Here is a 12,492-nt window from a genome sequence, read left to right on the forward strand (position 1 = left end):
GTCGGCGATGCTTCCTGGGAGCGTCGCACCAAAATCGACCGTGACAGGATGTTGCGTTCCAATGGGGTACGGGGCGTGACATCCCCGTTGGATTTGGTATCAGAGCAAGGTCAGCTCGATTCCTTTTTGTCGAAGTTTGGAGTGATAAGGAGCGATAAGACCATGGGTAGCCAGTAGGGTGACCTCGTGTGCTACATGCATCTCCTGACCATTATGCATTGATTGTGTTTGGATTGTTCGGTGTGACCCTTACAGTGCAGGTGCGGCAGGACCTGAGGTGAGTATGCGAACTCCTTGGGTGATGTGTTGATTGGCTCTTGTTAGGACGCATGCTGGTTGTTTGATTGTTATTTTGATACTTGCCTAGGACTTAGACTGGGATAGATTGGTTTAAGTCTTTAATTCCTTAATGGAATTATAGCAGGTAAGTGATCAGTGAGATTGCAAGAATGACAAAATGAGGGGTAAGGAAGCCCAAGAGTAGTCGAGTGCTATAGGCCATGAGACTGAAACCTAAGATTAGAGGTTGTAACTCAGACTCTATAAGAAAGGGGGAATGTGTGGGCAGGCAAGCTCAGGAAGGGAGCGTCGTTATTGCCCAGGTTGTTAAGGTTGCAGCGATTGCTGCTGTGAATGGGAATAATGCCAGTTAGGCCAAGTGCAAGTAGTGGTCAATAGACAAGTGCACCGATTGGTGGACTGACTACTCGAGTTGAACTTTCTTGAATTCAATAGTAAGGGTGACCCCGAGGCTGCACCGAAATGGGTAGCGGAAGTTGAGAAAGCCTTGACGTGTTGGGGTACACCGAGGCTGAGAAAATAATATTGGCAATGTACTAACTGTAAATGGACACAAAGTATGAGTGGAAGACCACCAGGGATAGGATATCCCCGATGAGTACAGTCCAAACTTGGACCATGTTATTGAGAAATTCTATGGGGAAAAATATTTCCCGGAAAATGCCCAAGAAAGGGGATTGACAGAGTTTATGTGATTCCGTCGAGGGCAGATGAGTGTGGAACGATATGAAATGGAGTCCGCTTGGCTGATTGAGAATCCACATGACAAGATTCGGATATTCCGAGACGGACTGAAGTCGGATCTCTGAAGACTAATGATCTCATTAAACATTAGGAATGATAGGGAAGTGTATGAATGAACTTAAGTGTTAGAGCGAAATTAGTTGGAAAGTGCAACGACTTTTGGATAGTGATTTGCTCAGATCAGAGACAACCGCCGTATGGGGAAGAGACCTATGACAGGAAACAGGCGGTTTGTTCCACCCGCTAGACGGACAATTGGAAAGCCGAATCCCCAACCGAGTAGATTTGGGGCATGTTTTAAATGTGAGAGCATGGAGCATCAAATTCGCGATTGCCCACAGATGCAACCCTCAGGACTGCTCAGACTACCGCCGCCACGAATTGGAAACCAGGCCAGACTTCCCCCACCGGTTAATCAAGGTCGACCGCCAGCTCAAGGAAGGGTTTATGCCATGGCGCGCAGAGAAGCTGAGAATGCGCCGGGCGTGGTCACAGGTACGATTTCCTTATGTGATCATGCTGCTTATGCGTTGTTTGATCCGGGGGCGACCCACTCTTTCGTTTTAGAGCAGTTTATTCAGTTAGTTGGTATGAAACCTGTGTTGCTTGAAAATGAGCTTTGCGTATCGACTCCCATGAATGATAGGGTGCTAGTCTCTTTTGGATGCCCTAGCTGTAAGATAATTATTGGGGGTAAGGAAGAGAGTATCGACTTGGCAGTATTGGCCATGTTCGATTTTGATGTGATCATTGGAATGGACTGGTTAGTCCGACAGAAAGCTGTATTGGATTGCAGCGATAGGACGATCCAATTTAATCCAGATGGATGTCCTAGTTTTGTATTTCAGGGAAATCGAGGAGGAACCTCGATCCCTTGGATTTCCTCGCTTGAGGTGAGCAAGTTGTTGGATGATGGATGTGAAGGATATCTAGTAAATGTTGTGGATCCGACAAAGGCGGAACCTAAGTTGGAGGATATACCCGTAGTATGCGATTTTCCCGAGGTGTTTCCTCAGGAATTGCTGGGTTTACCGCCTGAGCGAGAAGTGGAGTTTGTGATCGAATTGGCCTCTGTGACGGAGCCGATTTCAAAAGCCCCATATCGGATGTCGTTATCCGAATTGAAGGAATTGAAGGTCCAGATACAGGAATTATTGGACAAGGGTTTCATACGCCCTAGTGCGTCTCCATGGGGAGCGCCAGTCCTGTTTGTAAGAAAGAAGGATGGAACTCTGAGGCTGTGCATAGACTACCGGCAGCTGAACCAAGTGATAGTAAAGAATAAGTATCCACTGCCGAGGATTGATGATTTGTTTGACCAGTTACAAGGAGCCTCAGTGTTTTCTAAGATAGATTTGAGGACCGGGTACCATCAACTGAAGATCAGAAACGAGGATATCTCTAAGACTGCTTTTAGGACCAGGTACGGGCATTATGAGTTTTTAGTTATGCCCTTTGGATTGACGAACGCCCCAGCTGCTTTCATGGATTTGATGAATCGGGTGTTCAAAGAATTCCTAGATCAGTTCGTGATAGTTTTTATCGATGATATTCTGGTATACTCTAAGAGCCCTGAGGAGCATGAGGTACACTTGGTTGTAGTGCTACGGACCTTAAGGGAACACGCGTTGTATGCCAAGTTCAGTAAATGTGAGTTTTGGCTCAGCCGAGTAGGGTTTCTTGGACACATAGTTTCTGGAGATGGAATTTCTGTAGACTCAACTAAGATCGAGGCGGTAATGAAGTGGCCTAGACCGACCTCGGTAACTGAGATCCGAAGTTTCTTAGGATTGGCTGGTTATTATCGGCGTTTTGTAGAAGGATTCTCGTCGATAGCCATGCCATTGACGCGATTGCTGAAGAAGGAATCCAAGTTTGTTTGGGACGATAAATGTGAGAGAAGTTTTCAAGAGCTGAAGCATAGATTGACAACAGCTCCCGTGTTAACCATTCCATCTGGACCAGGAGGATTTGAGGTTTATAGCGATGCGTCACTAAGAGGACTCGGTTGTGTCCTGATGCAGCATGGAAAAGTAGTTGCGTATGCGTCGCGTCAGTTGAGACCACATGAGATGAATTACCCGACGCATGATTTGGAATTAGCTGCGATCGTTTTTGCGCTCAAAATCTGGAGACACTATTTGTGCGGAGAGAAATTCCAGATTTATACCGACCATCAAAGCCTCAAGTACCTATTTTCGCAGAAAGAGTTGAATATGAGGCAGCGCTGATGGATGGAACTTTTAAAGGACTATGATTGCGACATTTTGTATCACCCTGGTAAGGCGAATCGAGTTGCAGATGCCTTAAGTCGCAAGTCTAGTATGGCGCACCTAATGGTCAAGGAGTGGACATTATTGGAAAGGCTCAGAGATTCAGAGTTCAAGTTCGAAGTGAGCCAGATGTCCAGTCTGCTAGCTGCATTGCGAATTGAGCCGGAGATTCAAACTAGAATCAAGGAACTGCAGTCTACGGACCACGAGATCCAAAAGATTGTCGGATTGGATACCGCTAAGAGGAAGTCAGATTTCCAAGTGAGTGAAAATGGAATCTTGAAGTTCCGGGGAAGAATGTGTGTGCCTGATGACGCAGAGCTCAAAGAAGAGATTTTATCAGAAGCTCATATGAGCAATTATAGTATCCATCCGGGCAGCACGAAAATGTATCAGAATTTGCGACAACATTATTGGTGGAATGGAATGAAGATGGATGTGGCCAAGCAAGTGGCTAAGTGTTTGACATGCCAGCAAGTAAAAGCTCAGCATTGCAAGCCAGGTGGCTTATTAAGACCGTTAGAGATCCCCGAGTGGAAATGAGAGCACATCACGATGGATTTCGTTACGGGTTTGCCACGAAGCCAGAGATGGCATGATTCAATATGGGTAATAGTGGATCGCTTAACTAAGTCAGCGCACTTTCTGGCAGTGCGAAAGGACTTCGATCTGGAAAGATATGCCGAATTGTATGTGAGGCAAATAGTACGTCTTCATGGGGTACCAGTGACGATCATGTCGGATCGAGATCCGAGGTTTACAGCGAATTTTTGGAAAAGTCTGCAAGAGGCCTTGGGCACCAAGTTACAGTTCAGTACGGCTTATCATCCACAGACTGATGGCCAGTCGGAAAGAATGATTCAGACCTTAGAGGATATGCTGAGAGTTTGTGTAGTGGATTTTCAGGGCAAATGGGAGGAACAGTTACATTTAGTGGAATTTGCCTATAATAACAGCTATCAGCAGAGTATCCAGATGGCACCGTTCGAAGCCTTATATGGTAGGGCGTGTAGGACGCCCCTGTGCTGGGATGAAGTAGGTGAGCGAAGTATCACAGGCCCAGAGTTAGTACAGCAGTCGGTGGAAGCTGTAGAAATCATTCGGGACAGACTGAGGACAGCGCAGAGTCGCCAGAAAAGTTATGCCGATCGAAGACGACGACCCTTGGAATTTCAAGTGGGAGATCATGTATTTCTCAGGGTGTCGCCAATGAAGGGATTATCCCGATTCGGCAAGAAGGGAAAACTGAGTCCTAGGTATGTCGGACCATTTGAGATTTTGGAAAAGATTGGAGATATGGCTTACCGACTTGCCTTACCGCCTAACCTATCCCAAGTGCACAATGTCTTCCACGTGTCGATGTTGAGAAAGTATGAACCAGATCCGACTCACGTACTAAGATATGAGGAGATAGACGTGGACGACAGGGTGTCGTACGTGGAAAGACCAGTCAGGATCGAAGATCGGAAAGAACGTGTGCTAAGGAATAAGACGATCCCAATGGTCAAAGTTGTATGGGAGCACCATGGAACAGAAGGTGCCACGTGGGAAAGTGAAGAAGCTATGAGACGTCAACACTCCCAGTTATTTGAATAGATAAGGATAGTTTGCAAATTTCGAGGACGAAATTTTTGTAAGGGGGGAAGAATTGTAACAGCCCGAATTTCGACGTAATTCCGGGATCAATAAAATTGACAATATTTCGCATTTCATTTTAGTAAGTCTCGCCCAGAGCTGATCACTCTCGGGATACTAACCAATGGGGTATAGCTAACTAGGAAACGGTACGTGGACTAGTGACTCGATAGTGAACGGGACACCGATCTCGAGATACGATGAGTGAATATTTTGGGCCAACGTGGGCCGATCTTAGGAAAGGTGATGGATTTGGTTTGGCCAAGGCCAACGATGTACAATCGGATCGCAGGTGATTCTGCAAGACCGAAAGTGCACGTGGCCAACCAGTCCTGAACCTGAACCTAACGATCGTGATCTTTGGAACTAATGATAATTTCTCATTCTCTCAATGATCGGGACCGTCGTAATTCGAATAACCCTAGGTCGATACGCGTATGTCCTAAAACAGCCGCCCGTTAGCCAGAGACCCTGAAATTGAAACTCGAGCGAGTTTTGATCACGAAATTGGGCCCGGATTTCGATGTCGATTTTCGAAGGCTTAAGAGACTATTTTTGGGAATCTGACGTCATATTACGCTGGCCACACACGTTTGGAGTTAGTACGAGTAAAAAGTGGAATTTCGGTCCGGGGGTGAAAAATTACGGTTTTGCCCCTGTGGGCACCGAGGCTGGATTCGGAGGCCGTTTGAGGTTATTTTTCGCGGCCAAGGTCATTTTGGGGTGGCCACGCACATTTAGAGTGGTTTTGGCCAAAAATTGGAATTTCGACAAAAAATTGGAAAAATAATATTATTTTATTCCCGAAACTTCGCAGTCGATTTTCGAGGGCTTAGAAAGTGAATTTCGCGAATCCGACGCCATATTATGTTGGCCACGCACATATGGAACATGTATGTGCAAAAATTGGAATTTCGCCCTGGGACCGGAAAAATGACGGTTTTGCCCCTGGGCTGTTTTCGGGTCCGAATTTTTGGGAAATTTTTGGGATAAGTAACTGTGATTATCAGCTGCATTATTGGCACCAAAGACCCAATTGCCCCTCAATTATTTAAGCCCATCTCTTTAGAACCGTTAGATTAGGGGCGTTTTGGTCATTTTTCACGGATCGGCGACACGTGGCACTATGGGCTGCCTTTTTTGACCAACTCAGACCAGTTTTCTCTCTCCTCGACCCTCCCTCTCGGCAGATCAGCCCAGCCACAGCAGCTTCTCCCTCTCTTTCTCTCATTTTTCTCTCTTGATTTTGGCTCGCCGGAGCTTGCCGCCGGCCACCGGAGCACCGCCGCCGACCGCCGTGCCCCGCCGTCAACCCCCACAGCCCCTAGCCTCAGCCTCGCCTCAGTCCAGCCCTTTCTCTTTCCCTTTCCCTCTATTTTTCTCTCTTTTTCTCTCCCGGTAAAGCGCCGCCACCGCGTCCGAGCCTCGCCGGAGCTCCGATCGCCCTTCCGTCGCCACCCAGCCGTCCAGCTTGTCAGTACGTCGCCGTTCGTCGCGGCCGTACGGTGTTCGTACGGTCGGTACTGTAGCAGTCCGTACGCCGCCGTCCGTACGGCCGTCGCGGCCGTCACCGCCGTCTCGCCGGCCACCGTTCCCGCCGCCCCGTACAGTTCCGTACAGCGTGAACAGTACCGTGAACAGTACCGTGAACAGTGCCGCGTGAACAGTACGCGCGCCGGGAATTCCGCCGCCGGTTTCACTGTTCATCAGTGATCGGCCGCCGTTCCCCGTCGCCGTGGTCCAGAAATTAAGTGAGTAAAATTCCTAAATCCGGATTAGGACTGTTAGTGCATTTTTCTGGACTGATTTAGGTATTATCGGTACAATTTGGACTGGCTTCGATAGTATCAGTGTGTATTTCAGACTGGGTTGAGGACGGATTGGTAAAAATTATCATTTGGAAATTTAGTGGATTAATGAGAATTATTTGGGAAGATTAATTGGATTAAATGACCAATTTAGGAGCCCGTTGGAAAATTACCGGGTATGTCCGGGTTGACTGATTGTACGTCAATTGTGCTTAATTGTGGTTGATTTCGTACTGCTATGTCGTATGTGGTGTGGCTGATTTTATGGAGTGCGATTGGCCATTGTTTGGTTTACAATGATTTACTGATTTGTGAATCGCACGTTAGGCCACACGGTATTAATTGGGCCAATTAAGCACGTGTTGTGACATTGGGTGTCTGAATTATATTGGTGCTCGTGGTGCATTGCATTGCATAACATGGACACGCATTGCGTATGCCAAGAGTGAGGCATGTGATGAAATTGCGCGAGAATGCGTGTCTGCCATGAGCATGTGATCACCTAAAATACCCTGAAGCGTTATACGCTGGGTTCAGATAATAATGAGTTGTGTGATCACCTAAGGACCTTTGGGTCATGACCTTCGGGTCGATACCGTCCTCATGCACTTTGAAGCAGGACGATGCCCGGTACGTCCGGAAGGCGACCATCCTCATGCACTTTGAAGCAGGCTCTGGTTCGCAAGGAGAACAGTGTTGCGCCTCATGCACTTTGAAGCAGGCTAGAGACACCGGGCCGGATCGGTTCTGCGCCTCATGCACTTTGAAGCAGGCTAGACGCACCGGGCCGTGAATGTTGATGTCTCGAGTCGTAATAAATAATAAATTGGGCGATTGCCAGTGTGCCAGTATGGGCCAGTGGGCCGGGAAAATACACGTGACATGTCGACGACATTTGCATGCATGAACATGCATGGACTGGCATGCGAGTGTGTGAGCCTCGGTGCATGAGCATGTGATTGGCATACGTGTGATAATATGTGCCACGTACGTGCCATGATTATTATATATTGAACTGTCTAACCTGCAGGGTCGGAGAATTATTTGATTGTTGTTGCATTATGGTTTCAAATATTCATTTCCGGTCAGGAGATTGCATGCTAGCCTAGCCTAGGTTTAGGGGTTGAACTCACTGAGATTCGTCTCACGGTTGTGTAAACCGAAACATTTCAGACCCCCAGCCGTAGGATGCCAAGGAGAGCGCCTCTTTTTGGTATACAGCAGTTCATCCAGCGGTCATCTAGTGTGCACCCTTGTGGGGACGGACCTGCAGCCATGGTCGAGGAAGCTGAGGAGCCGAAGTGTTTTTCATTGACCGTTTTTGACTGAGTGGCTGCTGACTGTGTGTTTCCTCTGCTGTTGTCTAAATGAATTGTGTAAAAAGTTTTTTTTGGTACTACTAGTATACATACTTTCAGAGGTGTTGTTTGCTGGTTGTGCTACCTTGGTCTTATGTGTTTTATTGTCAGGGTGTATATATATATTTATATACGTGCTTCTGCATGTGTTTGATCTCTGATTGGGTCCTGGGTCGGCGATGCTTCCTGGGAGCGTCGCACCAAAATCGACCGTGACGGGATGTTGTGTTCCAATGGGGTACGGGGCGTGACAGAACCGGTCGGTTCGGAACCGGTTCCGGGCTGGTTCATAATTTTTCTTTTCTGTTTTTTTCTTTTTCTTTTCCTTTTCTTTTTTTTTTTTTCTTTTCTTCCTCCGCCGGCCATAGCCGGGGCCGGGGGAGGTCGCCGGCCTCAGGCGAGGCCGCCCTCGCCGGCGTCTGGCGAGGGCCGCCCTCGCCCGGGCCGGGCGAGGTCGGCCTCGCCGATCGGGCTAGGGCTCGACCTCGCCGGCGTCGGGCGAGGCCGACGAGGTCGAACCCTCGCCAGATCCGGCGAGGCTCGACCTAGCCGGCAACCGGCGAGGTCGAACCCTCGCCGGATCCGGCGAGGCTTGACCTCGCCGGCGTCGGGCGAGGCCGAACTCGCTTGCAACCGGCGAGGCCGGCCTCGCCCGGACGCCGGCGAGGCTCGACCTCGCTCGCAATCGGGCGAGGCCGGCATCGCTTGACGCCGGCGAGGCTCGACTCGCGCAACCGGGCGAGGCCGGCCTCGCCCGACGCCGGCGAGGTCGAACCCTCGCCAGTTGCCAGCGAGGTCGAGCCCTCGCCCGATCTGCGAGCGAGGCCGGCCTCGCCCACCTAGGCGAGGCGGTCCTCGCCCAACGCCGACGAGGGCGGTCCTCGCCCGACGCCGACGAGGGCGGCCTCGCCTGAGGCCGGCGACCTCCGCCGGCCCCGGCTATGGCCGGCGGAGGAAGAAAAGAAAAGGAAAAGGAAAAGAAAAAAAACAGAAAAGAAAATAATAAAAAAATTAAAAAATTACTGTTCCGGTGATGGAACATTATTCATTATAAATTGTAATTAAAATGCAAATTGTAATCAAATTTGGGGACAAAAAGACAAGAGAGAAAGAGAGGGCTTGAACTTAATAAATTATGATTAAGCACATTACAATTCGTTACACCGATCTATAAAAAAGGAGCACAATATATATGCCCTAAAATGATCCCAAAACCTAAGCATTCCGTGCGGAGGGGACCAGAGGTCACATGTCGTCGGATTATACTTCGATTTCCCTAAGCTCACGTGGGCGTACCCGGTATGAGAAACAAGGGTTCCCGAATTATTTACCAACTCCAATAGTTCTTTTACCCTCAATCGTCACTACCCGTTCCAGTACCGGTACCGATAGCGGTAGTATCTCCGTCGTTAAAGAATTCGGATTCATTATTCCGATCTATCTCTTGTTGCCGGTATTGAGCCTTCGTCCAATCAGCAACACAAGCTTGAATCTCCACTGATTCTGGAGCTAATCTTGAACGATGTTCGTCCAAAATATTACCTCCGGCACTGAATGCTTGTTCGACCGCAACTGTGGAACAAGGGGTTGAAAAAATCTATTTTGCAATAAGAGAAAGGATTGGGTATTGGCTTGCGTGCCTCTTCCACCAATCCAAAATTAAAAAATCTGTACCACCTTCGGATTCAGTAAACTCAAATGAAACGGTTAGATAAATCTCTAATTCAAAAATATTTCCTATTACTCCCTTTTGTTTTTTTTGTCTATGTAATAAAAGTTGGTACCCTCTACTAATTTTACATGTATTGTCATTTTGTATCTCCGTAGATTGAGAAAATCCAATATCACCTAAATTATATTTAGTATAATATTCATTATATATTTCTATTACTACGTTTTTAACCTCACGTACTATGGTTGTAACATTTATCGCATCATAATTTAAACATTGATAATACGTACGCAAAAAATCATTTAAGACATCCAATTTGCAACGCGAATCAAAAACACAAGCAACTAAATAAATAATGGGAATTTCGCTATAATAATGTAGCCACTTCATTTTCATTGCAACTATAGTATGTTGTAATTCAACATCATTTTCATATTCATCAAAAATTCTGACAATATTAGTACACTCTACTAAAAATAAATGTGTAGTAGGATAATAAACACCGGACAAAGTATAAGTTGCATCATTAAAAACCTTTAAAACATCTAAAATTTTTTGGCAAATATCCCACTCTTGTGGGTATAAATTAATCTGAGGTATATTATTAGAAATGAATGCACATAATAAATCTTTATATGCTAAAGATTCACTAAGCAAGTGGAAAGTAGAATTCCAACGAGTTGGAACATCTCTTGGAAATCTTTTTGGCTTTTTGCCATTTTCTCTACAAAATCTACCCCATTCTTTCATTTTTTGGGGATGTTTCCATAAAAATTGAATCGCCGTTTTTATTGGTTGAAGAAAAATATCAAGAGTTTTCAAACCATCTTGTACACATAAATTTAAAACATGACAAGCACATCTAACGTGAAAAAAATTTCCGCCAAAAGCGGGTTTACAAATATTTTCTAAATCGGCAATTGAAGCGGTATTTGCTGCGGCATTATCAAAATCAATTGAAAAAATTTTGTTAAGCAAATAATATTCTTCTAAAACTTGCCTAATTATTCTATAAATATTATTTGCCGTATGCTTATCATCGAAAACTCTAAATGCAATAACTCTTTTTTGAATACTCCACTCGTCATCTATCCAATGACATGTTATGCCCATGTAAGAATGATTTTGCCAATGATCACTCCAAATATCACTACCTATATGCACGCATCCATTAAATTGCATAAAAAAGTTTTGTAAATCTTTTTTTCCATTTTTGTAAAGATCTTTAATTACTCGTTTAGTTGAATTTCTAGGAACACGTTTTGCTTGTGGAGCACATGCTTTTTGTACAAATTCATTAAAACCAAATCTTTCTCCAAAATTAAATGCTAAATGCTCAACGGAAATAAATTTGCCTAATTCTTCCTTATAAGTTTTTTCATTAAAACGAAATAAAAGGGAAGTGTTAGGATTGACGTACCCGGAAATTTGTTGTTGCCCGATATCGATTCCCGTTTCGGTTGGATGTTTGCTCCTAAGATGTCGTTTAAATGTTCCATATCCTTGTCCACCTGTATATTTATATATTTTCCCACAATATTTACAAATTATATCATACCTTTTTTGACCAATATCAAACCTTTCCATTTTCGTGAAGTGATTCCAAATGTCAGATGTAAATTCCCGTTCCGCTTCCTTTGTTGTAGATATTTCGGCAGGAGGATGAAAACTTTCTTGCGTCGGGACGCGCTCCACATCGGGAAAAATGTTGATTTCATCATCTTGAAAATCTGCATATTCACGAGGATCAAAAGAATGATGGGATTCCGTCATGATATTCTTACCTTTGCCAGTTGGCACTCGACTTCCACTTGCCATTTTTTGAGTGGATTGAGAGAATTGAGCGGATTAATTGGGAGAATTAAGAAAGAATTGCGTGGATTGAGAAAATTGAGAGAATTTAAGAGAATTTGAGAGAATTTCGAGTATTGAGAAAATTTGAGACTTGAGAGAAGATAATTTGAGAGAATTTGAGAGAATTGTGAGTATTGAGAGAATTTATAAGAAAAAAATGAGAAGAAAATTTAGGATTAAAAAAAAAGAAAAGATAACCGTTGCAATTTTGCAACGGTTATCTTTTTTTTTTATTATAAATTTTTGCCCGTTTGGGCGTTGGCCTTGGCCGTTGCCAGCGCAGCCTAAAGGCTGCCCTGGCAACGGGCCGCAAGGTGCAAGCCCGTTGCCCGCAGGGAGGCCTGCAGACGTGCAGTGTGCCCCGCTGCGGGGGGTTTTTTTTTTATTTATTTAAAAATTTGGGCGCAGCAGGGCCTGCAGACGTGCAGGCCCTGCTGCGGGGGTTTATTTTTTAAAAAAAAAAATTTGCCCGCAGCAGGGCCTGTAGACGTGCAGGCCCTGCTGTGGGGGGGTTTTTTTTAAAAAAATTTTGCCCGTTGCCAGGGGCCGCCCTGGCAACGGGCCGCGGCAGCAGCACTGCAGTTTTTTTTTTTTTTGGAACTGGGCTCGGAACCGGCGGTTCCGGGCCGGTTAAAAAATTTCTGGAACCGGAACCGGAACCGGGCCCGTACGGCACGGGCCGGTTCCGGTTCCAAACCGCGGGCCCGATCAACGGGCCGGGCCCGGGTTTGACCGGGCCGGTTCCAGTCCGGTTCCGGGCCGAAACCGGCCCGTGGCCATGACTAGGTGAGTTTGCCAAGAGAGAAGAAGAGCCAATTGAAGGACCTCCAACCACCAGCAACTGTGGC

Source organism: Syzygium oleosum, unplaced genomic scaffold, assembly GCF_021117445.2.
Source record: "Syzygium oleosum isolate NSW1041296 unplaced genomic scaffold, Sole_v2.1 Sole_v2.20, whole genome shotgun sequence".
Classification (NCBI taxonomy): domain Eukaryota; kingdom Viridiplantae; phylum Streptophyta; class Magnoliopsida; order Myrtales; family Myrtaceae; genus Syzygium; species Syzygium oleosum.